The sequence below is a fragment of the Lissotriton vulgaris genome, chromosome 9, assembly GCF_964263255.1.
Source record: "Lissotriton vulgaris chromosome 9, aLisVul1.2, whole genome shotgun sequence".
Classification (NCBI taxonomy): Eukaryota; Metazoa; Chordata; class Amphibia; order Caudata; family Salamandridae; genus Lissotriton; species Lissotriton vulgaris.
Window position 1 is genome coordinate 786,829,556 of NC_141697.1, and position 14,559 is coordinate 786,844,114.

Consider the following 14,559-nt stretch of genomic DNA (forward strand, 5'->3'; position numbering starts at 1 on the left):
GTCCTATATCACACAGTTTGCGAGCAACGAGTAGAAACGAGTGCCCAGAACGATAGGTCGGGAACTAGAAGTCTGACCAGGCCTCCCTTCTCGCGCGGCCCCTCCCACACCTGGAAAATGGTGCTGACTCCCCAGCCCACAGCAACCGCGCTCTGACTGGAGCATGTCCTGCTCCACAGGAAACAACGCGGCACGCAACTGCTTACTGCGGCGTCCATCATGCTCAGCACTGCAACACTGACAGCATCAGTGGATAGTCTTGCGGGGACTGGCAAACAATGGAATTCACACAGAACACGGTTCCCGCGCCTCTGAAAGGAACGGAGGTTTACTTGATGGAATGTCTGACGGGTCATAACTTGTGTCACCGGAGCAGTTTGGTGCTCGGAGGTTCATGTTAGGAGAACACAGCGCAGCCAGTGTGTCACAGGCCCTAGTGCAAGGAACGAATTGCATCTGACTGTTGTTTCAATTATAAACTATAGCAATAATCACGGCTCCCTGGGCCCCACAGGCATCTAGAACCCGGTGCCACTGCACCTGTTGCATCAATGAAACCTACGTCCCTGGTCCGGTGCCTATATCAGGAGTTACAGCGCAAGTCAGGTAATCTCCTGCCTGCAGAGCACCGACTTATCCCATAAGTACGAGGGGGTGATTAAAAGAAAGCGGGTAATGTGGACTGTGGCTTCAGTCTATGCAGCGCTGCGCCTTCGGACTCTATTGTCAGGGCTGGCAACGTGCTCTTCATTAACTGCAGCTTCTTAGGGACAGCTAATGTGAAGCTGTGGCCAAGGGAAATACTATGTGTTTAAAAAAAGACGATGGACGCAGGGCTTTCAGTGGGACAGGCCTCACTGGTGCTGAGCACCGGCAGTTTTTTTTTAAAGGGGGCCTCGTAACGGCTCTCTATTGGGCTGTGTCCCATTTTTTCCCCACACTGCAGTGACAGCAGGCACATGAGTGTGCCCGCGCTCACACTGCCCACTTCTCACTAGTACACAAGTTACGGCATGATGTCATGCCAGTTGAGCGCTGCAGGGGGAAGGGAAATCCTTTAAAGAGAGTCATTTTCTCTCTGGAATTCCCTTCTGTTTTTGAATCTCGGGAGCAGCAACATTGTCGTGGCTTTAAGAGGAAGCTTTTTCAATATTATATACAAGCCATAGTTGCTGCTTATTTATCTTATGCAACTAATAACCTGTGACAAAGCCAATAGTCCTGACTTGTTGTATTTATGATGTTACTTGTTGTATCATATATCTGGACGCAATGACAGAAACAGCAAAATTCAAGACCAGCGGCACACTATGCTAAACACAGATTTTTTAGCTTACATGTTTTAAGCCACGCCCCTAATTACATTGACCACGCCCCTTCGAGAAACCCCCCCAATATTTCCATCTCACTTAAAGCCCTGGATGGATGTAAACCTCAGTCTTCATGCATGACAGTGCTTGACTGAAGGGGCAGTTTGCATGCAGTTTCGTGAAGGGCAGAAGAGGCAGTGTGAATGCCTTGAAATGTATGGCAGAGCAGGTCATTGCATCTTGATGTTTCTGAATTAGCAGACGAGAACACATTTCAAACTTTTGTGGAACTGTCCAAAGTGTTAAATGCAGTGCAGTTCAAAAGGTAACAAGTTGCATAATAGGCGAAATGGGGGTTTCTAGTTGGCAGAGGTTTGCACCTTGTCCAAGTAGGGACCCTTATTTCAGTCAGGGTAAGGGGATTACACCGCTAATATAACACCTTCTCACCCCCTGGTAGCTTAGTACAAGCAGTCAGGCTTATCTCAGAGGAAATGTGTAAAGTATTTGTGCATACCCAGACAGTAACACAGTAAAAACACTATAAAAGGAGTCCACACCAGTTTAGAGCAAGCATTTGCAATGCAATAAGTCTCGCATTATTAAAGTTTGAGCTTTTGCCATTGCTAAATAATGCAACAACAATAGCTCAAACTTTAATAATGCGAGACCTATTGCATTGAAAATGCTTGTTAATAATAACATCACTACAGCCTTTGTTTTGTCCTTGACATTTTAGGGCTTTTAACATGAGGTAAGATTTTATTACCATATATAACTTTAGCTATTTATTTATTAAAGTTCACCTTCAGTATTGTTTTTTCTGGTAGAGACTATCTAACCACAGATTCTTCACCTTAGAATATCCCCAGGAAGTAGACTGGTTCTGGAAAATCTTGAACAGTCCCTCTGCACGCCGATAAGTGGTGTTATTTGGCTCCATGTCAGCGTCGTCCGAGTTCGACGTGACATCACAGTGCCCATAAAGACGTCACCCCGGTGTGCTGCCATTAGTTTCTTTTGTGACTATTTCCGCACCAAAAACAGGGAACCATATAAAAAAACAATGCTTCTGCTTTGACCAGTGTGCAGAATCTAACGAGGTCTTTTGGATGAAGACATTAGTTTACAGAGCAGGGAGAATGGGAGGGTCAGTGAGGAATCTGCAGTTAGAGTCTCTGCCAGAAAAAGCTTTACCAAAGGTAAGTATCTTGTACTTCTGATAGAGACATTTAACCGAAAGATTCCTCACCCTGGAACAGATACCCAAGCAATACTTCCCTGGAGGTCGGTCTGCAAACTGGCTTAGACCAAAAAGTACTGGAAGACCAAATGGACAATAAGCCCAATACGACGGACCTGACTGTCCAAGCAGTAGTGCTTCGTGAATGTGTGGAGAGCGTCTACGTGGCAGCTCAGCAGATTTCTAGGAGGGACCAAGCACGCTAATGCAGTAGTGGCTGCCTTGGTCCTGGAGGAGTTAGCCTGGGAGATGGTCAGTTTCTACACAGCTTTGCCTTTTTTTGTTACGGTGAACCCAATGAAGAGTTGTTCATCCACCCGATGGTCTTTGGTGCAATCAATTTATAAGGAGAGTGCCCTAGTTTCTAGATCGTTTCGTAGTTATGTGTTCTGGGCGAAAGCCTCTCGGTATTGCGCTTTCAGAGCCACATCGCGGCGGATCCGGCGTGGTGCGTGGCTGATAGCTGGATACAAACATCTCCCCTGGTATCCTCATTGGATGATGTGCAAGAGAAAGTTGTCCTTCCAGTTGCATCTTCTGTCCCAGAACCTGTGAATGGCTCGGTAGAGCTAATAGTTGAGGCTTCTCCTTTAGTCCTGGTCCTTGCTAATGTCCCCACACTGGCTCCAGGGCAGGTTGAAACTACATCTTCCTTGTTGTCTAAAGCCTTACACTGGTTGACAAATAACATGGTGATAACTCCCTGGGGTAAGCAACAACTGGCAGAAGAACTAGTCAAAGCCAGGAGGGTGGAGTGGATTGGAAACAGTGTAAAAAGATTCCGGGGTGACTGTGTTGTTTTACACTTTTCAGATCCAGAGGTACTATCCAACATACTGCCCAATCTCCTACCCCCACAGCGAAGATCCACCGAGATCATCCCACTCACCTTAGATTTCTTTTACCATCGTAGTGGGAGAGTTTCTAATCGCTGTATGTTAAGAACGAAGTGGAATGTTGTCTCAACGAAGGGGAGGAGGGTAGAGCAGCCCATAGAGTGGGGACTAAATTTGGAAAAGAGGTTCTCAGCTCTTTCTAATCTAAATGATTGTGATTGACTTCATGAGGGCAGAAGTGTAGTACCTCCAGTTAACGCTGATCACAGCTTACTTAGCTTGCCTACCCAGAATGTCAATTGCCAAAGAATGGGAAGATGAACAACCCAGTAGTGATAGTAGCAGCAGGGGAGACTAGTATCCAGAACTTTACATCTGAAGCGCAAGTTGGTTGCATGACTGGGGTAGCTAACATAATCTCCTGGAATTTGGCTGGGTTGCCCTCTAAACTAGACTGTGGTGACTGGCTTGGGTTTGTTACCCTATTCAATGTATGCATATTTCAGGAGACTTGGGCATGTGAACCTGTTTTTGTGCTAGGATACCTGAATTTCTCTGTGCCAGCGGTAAAGGGCCCAAAAGGTAGACCAATGGGGGGGCTCACCATTTGGATTCGACAGACCCTAAAATTCACAATCAAAAGTACAGCGACTAGTCATAACGACATTCAGTTGATCAGGATAACTACTGATACCCTAGGGTCACTCGATATCTATAACATATATGTCAGGAGTGCTAAGGGGGGTCGATCCGAAGTATTAACAGCCTTGGACAACTTCCTTGATGTACATTCACACGGGAGTAATATTGTTATAGCAGGAGACCTCAATCGGATGTTTGAGCCTTTGGTTTCGGGAGAGGCCTCCACCGGAGCTGAAGAGGACTCTCACTGGGGTATCCCTGAGTTACAACTGAAGCCAGTTACTCGCTGGACTGAGGACATAATAGCCCTCAATGCAATGTGTCTCGAAAAAGATTTGAGAGCAATGAACGGAAGGACGCTACGGGACAAAAACGGCTCTATGACTTTTGATAATGGGAGACACAAAAGTAGAATTGACTATGTAATCTGTAGCTTAATGCTGTGGCCAACTCTCTGTGATATGGAGGTTGTCGAGAGACCAGAAAGCGACCACAACCCCCTATGTGTGACTCATAAATGGTGGGCCGTGGAAACAAACTCTACCTGTACGAATGCTCTTGCACCACCTCTGATTATCCCAGAGAATAATATGCGCAGGCTTAGATGGGATACTGTAGTCAATAATCAGCAGGCCATTGACACTATTAATTATGAAACTGACCAAGCCATTTCAGCTATGGAATTGATTAGTGACACTCCTTCTGGCTTGGGGGATGTGGTCATCATACATGACACCCTCTTCGCCAAGATTAAGGCGCACTTTTTAAAACCGTTAAGCGAAATGGGGCAATGGACCGTAAAGGTGCACAATGGTATAATAGTGAATGCAGGAGGGCACGATTTGCCCTCGGTCATTCTATCAAGAGGAGAGAGCCCAAGTACATCTGTCTTGCCAGAAAGGCTTATAAAGCATGCATAGCAAAAGCCAAGAGAGAATGGGACGAGCAACATTGGTGCAAACTGAAAAAGGCTAGCGATAGGAAGGATTCCCGAGTGTTTTGAAATATTGTTAAATGGGGCAGTGAGAGAGTTGAAGAATCTCCAAATAATAACGTACCTCAAGAGGCCTGGGTAGAATTCTTTAGTTCACAATACACTCTTAACACTCAGGCTACAGACGAGGATAGTTTTATCATGACCTTTTCTCAAGGTAATCTTTTTACTCACAAAGAGATTATGGATGCTATTACCTCAGTAAATAGAGGGCGTGCTCCCGGCTTAGACGGTGTCCCCGCTGATATTTTCCTAAAAGATAAAGATCGTTGGTGTAAATATATCCATTTGCTTATTAATTTTATTGCCAGGGGAGCTGAGGTCCCTGCTTCATGGAGAGGAGCAGTGATCATCCCTGTGTTCAAAAGGGCGACAGTGCCCAGCCATGCAATTATAGGCCTATCAGCCTCATCGACACTGTGCAAAAAATAGTGGGTCGTGTGGTTGTAAATAGGCTCCTTGAATGGGCAGAGGAGAACAACATCCTATCACCCTTCCAGGCTGGTTTTCGAAGGGCAACAAGCACGGTGGACCAAGTGTTTCGCTTCCAACTGCTACAATGGAAGACCGTGGTGCTGGGAGGAGGCAGCCTGTATGCGGCTTTCGTCGATCTGAGGGCTGCCTTCGACCTGGTGCTGCGGGCCAAATTGTGGCTAGTTTTACAGAGCTTGGGGTCCCGGGGGAATTACTAACCCTTATAATACGCCTCCACGAGCTTAATTTTGCAAAAATTCAGTGGGGCGGCCATGGGATGGTCACAGCTGACTTTCCCGTTGAGCGATGAGTTAGACAAGGGTGCTCAATGGCTCCAACCTTGTTTACTTTGTTTATAAATTTCTACGGGTACTGACTGGTACACCTAAAAGCACCCCGTTGTTGCCTTTACGATATGACCTCGGCAGGAAACAAATTAGTGATCTGGCCAGCTTACGCCCCATTTTGTACTGGCGAAGACTATGGACTACACCCGAGCTCTCACATTATGCCGAAGGTTTTATGGACGTCATCAAGGCTTATGGTTTCCACAAGATTAGCTGGCTTAATTCATTGAAAGCAATACTGTTCGAGCTTGGGTTGAGTTCTCTATGACTGGACCCTGCTGGTGCATTGTTCCCTACAAAGTCTGCCCTAAAAAATATATTCTGGGAAAATGTTGCAAACAAGAGTTTGAGCAGATCTAGCATCGGGTCCATGTCTATGTGTTTCCTTGAGGCCAAACTGTATCCTGCTTTGGAGGCTTATTGGGATGTTGTTTCAAAGCCGGGCGACAGGAAGCTCTTATTCCAACTTAGAGCTGGAGCACTCCCTATAAGAGCATTGACTGTTAAATGGGGCGCAGGGGGAACTGATATGTGTCCAGCCTGTGGAATGTGGAAGGAAACACTGGGTCACTTCTTGTTTTCCTGTAAAGCCTATTGTGCACCAAGGCGTGTCTGGTTAGCCCCTATGTGCAGGAACCTTGGGACCACTTGTAGCTCTGTAGCCATGCGCATTATATGTTCAAGTTCCCTTACCTGGATTTTGATAGCTACTGCAAAATATGTTGGCTGGGCGTGGGCGATCAGACGGAGATTGCTAGTTAAATAACTATTCTCTGTCTGAAAAATTTCTCTCGATCAGACGGAGACTGCTAGTTAGTTAACTATTCTCTGTCTGAAAAATATGTCCCCATGAACTTGGTAATATTGTTTTTTTAACTACTCAATGTTTTTGTATTCAGCCAGAGACAGCTAGTTAGATAACTATTCTCTGTCTGTAATATTCGATTTCTTGAACAATTTTTTAATACTGTTTTTTAGATCACCAACGTCTTATATCTTTGTAAAAATTTTAACAAATGTATCAATTTCTTTTTTTATTCATTTGTCAAGTACTGAAATGACATTTTTTAATTGAGCGTATTTTACTGATCTAATAGTGCTGTGTCATTGTGATTGACTGTAAATTTAATTCAATTTTATATTTGTGTGTATTTCTGCTTTTATGAGTAATTACTCGAATAAAGCACTATTTGACTTGACTTGATAGGAGGGCAGATGCTCATGTTTAAGAGTTCGGGATAACATATTCTCTGTGCCCAATCCAGAGCCACTAGTATGACTTTGGTTCAAAGCAGAACATGTTTCAGAACGAGAGCTGCTTTGAAAACACCAGCATACAGAAGTGCAGACACTGCATGTTCTCATCAGTGGCCAACAGACTGTGTCAAGGTTCTTCTCAGTCGCTGAAGAGACCTTACACCACCTCCTGAAGTAGATACCATTCATGTTCCGCAAGGCATCCGCAACTGTGTTTGTTCGCCCTGGTGGTCAGCGACCCCGCCAGGTGCTGTATGACAAGGAAGATTGTTGGAATACCACAGACAGTGGTGGTGTCCACAAACACCCGAACCAGCTTTCACTTGATGGACTTTTCACAGCCAAGCAAATAGCCCTCAACTCCAACAAATTGATGTTGAGTTGGGACTACACCGGAGACTAAAGTCCCCTGATCTCTACCAGGCAGCCAGCTCCACCCCAGAAGTGAGGCATCAGTCACCACTGTGAACTCATCGATAACAATCTGACAATGAAATCTCAGATTCTGGGCCTCTCGGGCACATGTTTTGGAATCTTAAAGATGCTGCGAAAGTTCCTTCCTTTGCTCACTGAAGGGCATAGGAAGATCACGGTGCAAGCTCTGATTGGCTCAAGATTAGATTATGCCAACGCTCTCTACTTGGGTCTCCCAGATTATCTGGTGCAGCGGCTTCAGGTTGTGCAGAATTCGGTGGCGCGCGCCATTTTTGGCCTCCGCAATAAGACAGAGTGTCCGGCCTGCTACAGTCACTTCACTGGCTGCCTATCCGAAAGCGGATAGTTTTTAAGGCACTGACGCTGGCCCATAAGGCGCTCTTTGGCTCGGGAGCAAAATACCTTCAGCGCAGACTTGCCTTTTATCGTCCAACTAGAGCTCTTCGTTCGGAGTCTCTGTCTCTTGCGGTGGTTCCCCGGGTCAGGAAGGCCCGTGTGGGGGGGGCGCTCCTTTAGTGTGAGGGCGCCCCAGCTTTGGAATACCTTGCCACTGGCTCTACGAAGCACCTCGAATCTGTTGTCCTTTAGGAAAAATGTAAAAACCTGGCTTTTTACTCTTTAGTTATGTTATTGTGTTGGTCTGGAAATCTTTCTTCTGCTACGTTTCTCTTTTCTGAGTTGCCAAAATAAAGCGCCGGGACACTCCGTTGGAGTAGCCGTGCGCTATAAAAATAAAGTATAACATAACTTAACATAACAAGGGAAAGGTGTCTGCCACTGATCTTTTGCAGTTTCCTCCGATATCTGGACCAGGCCGGAAAGACTTCCCTGATGCTGCGCCCACTGGGACTTCAGGTCCCACTGCAGAGCCCACATATGCCATCTCGCATTATTTACCAGCAGGATGCAAGAGGCTAAGAGACTCATTAGCCTCAGAGTCAGTCTCACTGAAATCCAAGATAAAGGCCAAAAAACAGGTATCCCTGCGTGTATATCCTTAACTGGCCGCTTCCAGAGGATAGGCGCAGTACTGCACTGTGCCCAGAATGGCTATGATGAAATGGAGCATCTGAGAATGGGTCAGGTGTGAATTTGGCAAGTTGATGGTGAACCCCAGCAAAAGCAGAAGGTTTGCCATAGTCCGGAGTTGGGCGACAACTGCCTGGGGCGAGACCACCTTCAACAGCCAGTTGTCAAAGTAGGGGAAGACTGGAACCCCTGGCCTATGCAGACGTGCTTCAACCAATGCCATCACTTTCATGAACATCCGAGGGGCACAGGTGAGGCCAAAGGTGACCACAGCAAACTAGAAATGCTTGTGGTCCACCGTTAAGAGCAGGTAGTGCAGAACGGGGATGGGGAAATACGAGCCCTGCATGTCCAGAGCTACCACCCAGTCTACCGGATCCAGGGCAGAAAAAACCTGAGCCAACATGAACATCATACATTTCTTTTTCCTTAGGAAAATGTTGAGAGATTACAAATCTAGTATAGGGCGGGGGCCTCCAAAAGTAGAGGTAATAAGTCCCACAATGCATGGAAATGTCGGCCCAAGCGGCATGTGCTGTTCACCCACCACAAGGCAAAATGTCCAGTCCCTCGAGTTCCCTATCTAGTTGAGTAGTAAGAAATGTTCTTCAGTTGAATTTGCGCCATTGAGGCCTCCACCACCATGGCTCTAAAGGGAGGGTTACTGGGAAAGGATGGGTGGGTCCCTTGGGGCAGAATGGTGTTGATGGTCAATCAGTTAATGCAGAGGAGCCCCTGTGCAGGATTTCACCCAGCCCAACTGGAGCACATCGGTGAGGGTTTCATTAAAGGGGAGCTTGGGCTCAGGCAAGCCCATCTGATTGAAGCACCTCTGTCAAGTCATTGGACTTTACCTCAACAGAAGGCAGCTGGAGATTGAGGACCTCTGCCACCCTGCACATCACAGTGGCAAAAGAAGTGCCTTCCTCTGAAGCCTGGCCCGGAAAGGAAAGCATGCCAGAGTCTGTGGAGGCATCCATCACCCAACTCCTTGAACCATTCCAGTTTTCCTCTTTAGTGCCCACTAGGGGATGATACACCTCCTTGTTTCCCTCTTCAGGGACACAGAGCCAGTCAATGAGTGAAAAGCCCAGCGAATAGAAGGGGCTGGAAAGCGCTTGCAACAATATGCAGTGCCAACAATGCTGTCAAAAACTAGGCTTGTCTCCGAGAGGCGCCTCTAAAGAGCCTGGGGTGGCGCTGGGTGGGATGAAGCCAGGGTGGATGGAGGCACCTTGGCTGCGTCACTCCGGATCCTAGAGTGGATTCAGAGGAACCGGCTGCCATCGAGGGCGAACCCGCTAATGGTTTCCCAGCAGGAGCACCTCTCGGCTCAGTGGGCTCAAAGGCATGCCAGAAAGAGTCAGTGGCCTAAAGATGGCATGCTTCGAGTCATATAATTCCTTAAGTTGGGGAGGCGTTGTCCCAGCATCAGGACACTCAGGATAGAATTGAGCAGGCCCTGACGCCAGCTATTCAGGTAGAGAGTGGAAGCAGGGCCTAGAAGCACAAGGGCAAAAGAGTGAAGCCGAAGTACACTTTAACTTCTTCTGCTTGTGCTTCTTCGACTTACCTGACTCCAACGAGGAGGTCCTGGAGTAGGAAGATGATCATTAGCAGGAGCAGCTTTAGGAGTGGCCCGAGGTCTTCCACAGGAACAACGTGGAACATTCTTTTGCCACACCACCAGGAGATTTGTTGCTTGCTTGTGAATTACCTTTAGGTACATTGACTCACAATCGACACCGGCCGTGAGGTCGTGTTCCAACCCCAGGCACCAGAGACACACCAAGTGGGGATCGGGCAGAAAGTTCTGCCTGTGACAATTCCCCCAAAGTTTGAACCCTGAAGGTTTCACAGGTGACATGTCTCTAACTCACTGAGAGCAAAAGCTCAAAATGTTTCACCATCAGTAGAGAAAAAATAGTCAAAAAATGACCATGGTAGCACTCCAGATTCGTGCTGTTGGCCTGGAAAGAAAGGAACTGATATCAGCACGCTGGGGTGGTGCCTATAAGGGGGCTGCAATGTCGCTTCAGAAACAGAGCAGAACAGTGCCAGCTACTGGCATGCAGAGGTACTGCTCAAGACTTTTTCAGACCCAGTCTGACACCTGGAGAACACTGTAAGGTAAGGAATCTGTGGTCATAACTCTCTAACATAACGTTATGTCTCAATTGAAAGTTACACCAAACTATAAAGTCACTTTTACCTTTGTTTTATTCAGTGAATTTCTGAGGTGTATTTTTAAGGTAAAGTAAGATTATTTCCATACCTAGTTATAATGTCACATTAACCTTTTGCTTTTTTAATGAATTTGTATTTTTTTTAACGTAAAGTAAGATTTTATTACCATTCATAACTTTAGCAATTGCTCACCGGACATGGCCTTTGGCACTCCACACCACTGGAGTCAAGCTAGCCGGGCTGATGAGAGGTGTTACCTCGAAACCGGTCCGGTCCTCGGATGCTTGATTTCGTTCTGGGAAGGACATGGCTTTTGTAGTTCGGACTGGACTGTTCCCATGGGGCACAGGGTCAGAGCTGATTTGCTTATCGCCATTGTCTAACCCAGGGTGGTGTGGAGTGCAAAAAAACGATGGATTTGGGCCCAGATCTTTGGACTGGGGTGAGTGTGTGACATTGATCCACATTCGGTCCATCACCTGTTGTGTTTGCATATTCCGCCCTAAGTGCGCTGGGGATGCCAGACGTGGGTCCCAGGCACTCCACACCACTGGAGTCAAGCTAGCCGGGCTGATGAGAGGTGTTACCTCGAAACCGGTCCGGTCCTCGGATGCTTGATTTCGTTCTGGGAAGGACATGGCTTTTGTAGTTCGGACTGGACTGTTCCCATGGGGCACAGGGTCAGAGCTGATTTGCATATCGCCATTGTCTAACCCAGGGTGGTGTGGAGTGCAAAAAAACGATGGATTTGGGCCCAGATCTTTGGACTGGGGTGAGTGTGTGACATTGATCCACATTCGGTCCATCACCTGTTGTGTTGCATATTCCGCCCTAAGTGCGCTGGGGATGCCCAGACGTGGGTCCCAGGCACTCCACACTACTGGAGTCAAGCTAGCCGGGCTGATGAGAGGTGTTACCTCGAAACCGGTCCGGTCCTCGGATGCTTGATTTCGTTCTGGGAAGGACATGGCTTTTGTAGTTCGGACTGGACTGTTCCCATGGGGCACAGGGTCAGAGCTGATTTGCATATCGCCATTGTCTAACCCAGGGTGGTGTGGAGTGCAAAAAAACGATGGATTTGGGCCCATATCTTTGGACTGGGGTGAGTGTGTGACATTGATCCACATTCGGTCCATCACCTGTTGTGTTTGCATATTCCGCCCTAAGTGCGCTGGGGATGCCCAGACGTGGGTCCCAGGCACTCCACACCACTGGAGTCAAGCTAGCCGGGCTGATGAGAGGTGTTACCTCGAAACCGGTCCGGTCCTCGGATGCTTGATTTCGTTCTGGGAAGGACATGGCTTTTGTAGTTCGGACTGGACTGTTCCCATGGGGCACAGGGTCAGAGCTGATTTGCATATCGCCATTGTCTAACCCAGGGTGGTGTGGAGTGCAAAAAAACGATGGATTTGGGCCCAGATCTTTGGACTGGGGTGAGTGTGTGACATTGATCCACATTCGGTCCATCACCTGTTGTGTTGCATATTCCGCCCTAAGTGCGCTGGGGATGCCCAGACGTGGGTCCCAGGCACTCCGCACCACTGGAGTCAAGCTAGCCGGGCTGATGAGAGGTGTTACCTCGAAACCGGTCCGGTCCTCGGATGCTTGATTTCGTTCTGGGAAGGACATGGCTTTTGTAGTTCGGACTGGACTGTTCCCATGGGGCACAGGGTCAGAGCTGATTTGCATATCGCCATTGTCTAACCCAGGGTGGTGTGGAGTGCAAAAAAACGATGGATTTGGGCCCAGATCTTTGGACTGGGGTGAGTGTGTGACATTGATCCACATTCGGTCCATCACCTGTTGTGTTTGCATATTCCGCCCTAAGTGCGCTGGGGATGCCCAGACGTGGGTCCCAGGCACTCCACACCACTGGAGTCAAGCTAGCCGGGCTGATGAGAGGTGTTACCTCGAAACCGGTCCGGTCCTCGGATGCTTGATTTCGTTCTGGGAAGGACATGGCTTTTGTAGTTCGGACTGGACTGTTCCCATGGGGCACAGGGTCAGAGCTGATTTGCATATCGCCATTGTCTAACCCAGGGTGGTGTGGAGTGCAAAAAAACGATGGATTTGGGCCCAGATCTTTGGACTGGGGTGAGTGTGTGACATTGATCCACATTCGGTCCATCACCTGTTGTGTTTGCATATTCCGCCCTAAGTGCGCTGGGGATGCCCAGACGTGGGTCCCAGGCACTCCACACCACTGGAGTCAAGCTAGCCGGGCTGATGAGAGGTGTTACCTCGAAACCGGTCCGGTCCTCGGATGCTTGATTTCGTTCTGAGAAGGACATGGCTTTTGTAGTTCGGACTGGACTGTTCCTATGGGGCACAGGGTCAGAGCTGATTTGCATATCGCCATTGTCTAACCCAGGGTGGTGTGGAGTGCAAAAAAACGATGGATTTGGGCCCAGATCTTTGGACTGGGGTGAGTGTGTGACATTGATCCACATTCGGTCCATCACCTGTTGTGTTTGCATATTCCGCCCTAAGTGCGCTGGGGATGCCCAGACGTGGGTCCCAGGCACTCCACACCACTGGAGTCAAGCTAGCCGGGCTGATGAGAGGTGTTACCTCGAAACCGGTCCGGTCCTCGGATGCTTGATTTCGTTCTGGGAAGGACATGGCTTTTGTAGTTCGGACTGGACTGTTCCCATGGGGCACAGGGTCAGAGCTGATTTGCATATCGCCATTGTCTAACCCAGGGTGGTGTGGAGTGCAAAAAAACGATGGATTTGGGCCCAGATCTTTGGACTGGGGTGAGTGTGTGACATTGATCCACATTCGGTCCATCACCTGTTGTGTTTGCATATTCCGCCCTAAGTGCGCTGGGGATGCCCAGACGTGGGTCCCAGGCACTCCACACCACTGGAGTCAAGCTAGCCGGGCTGATGAGAGGTGTTACCTCGAAACCGGTCCGGTCCTCGGATGCTTGATTTCGTTCTGAGAAGGACATGGCTTTTGTAGTTCGGACTGGACTGTTCCTATGGGGCACAGGGTCAGAGCTGATTTGCATATCGCCATTGTCTAACCCAGGGTGGTGTGGAGTGCAAAAAAACGATGGATTTGGGCCCAGATCTTTGGACTGGGGTGATTGTGTGACATTGATCCACATTCGGTCCATCACCTGTTGTGTTTGCATATTCCGCCCTAAGTGCGCTGGGGATGCCCAGACGTGGGTCCCAGGCACTCCACACCACTGGAGTCAAGCTAGCCGGGCTGATGAGAGGTGTTACCTCGAAACCGGTCCGGTCCTCGGATGCTTGATTTCGTTCTGGGAAGGACATGGCTTTTGTAGTTCGGACTGGACTGTTCCCATGGGGCACAGGGTCAGAGCTGATTTGCATATCGCCATTGTCTAACCCAGGGTGGTGTGGAGTGCAAAAAAACGATGGATTTGGGCCCAGATCTTTGGACTGGGGTGAGTGTGTGACATTGATCCACATTCGGTCCATCACCTGTTGTGTTTGCATATTCCGCCCTAAGTGCGCTGGGGATGCCCAGACGTGGGTCCCAGGCACTCCACACCACTGGAGTCAAGCTAGCCGGGCTGATGAGAGGTGTTACCTCGAAACCGGTCCGGTCCTCGTATGCTTGATTTCGTTCTGGGAAGGACATGGCTTTTGTAGTTCGGACTGGACTGTTCCCATGGGGCACAGGGTCAGAGCTGATTTGCATATCGCCATTGTCTAACCCAGGGTGGTGTGGAATGCAAAAAAACGATGGATTTGGGCCCAGATCTTTGGACTGGGGTGAGTGTGTGACATTGATCCACATTCGGTCCATCACCTGTTGTGTTTGCACTTTG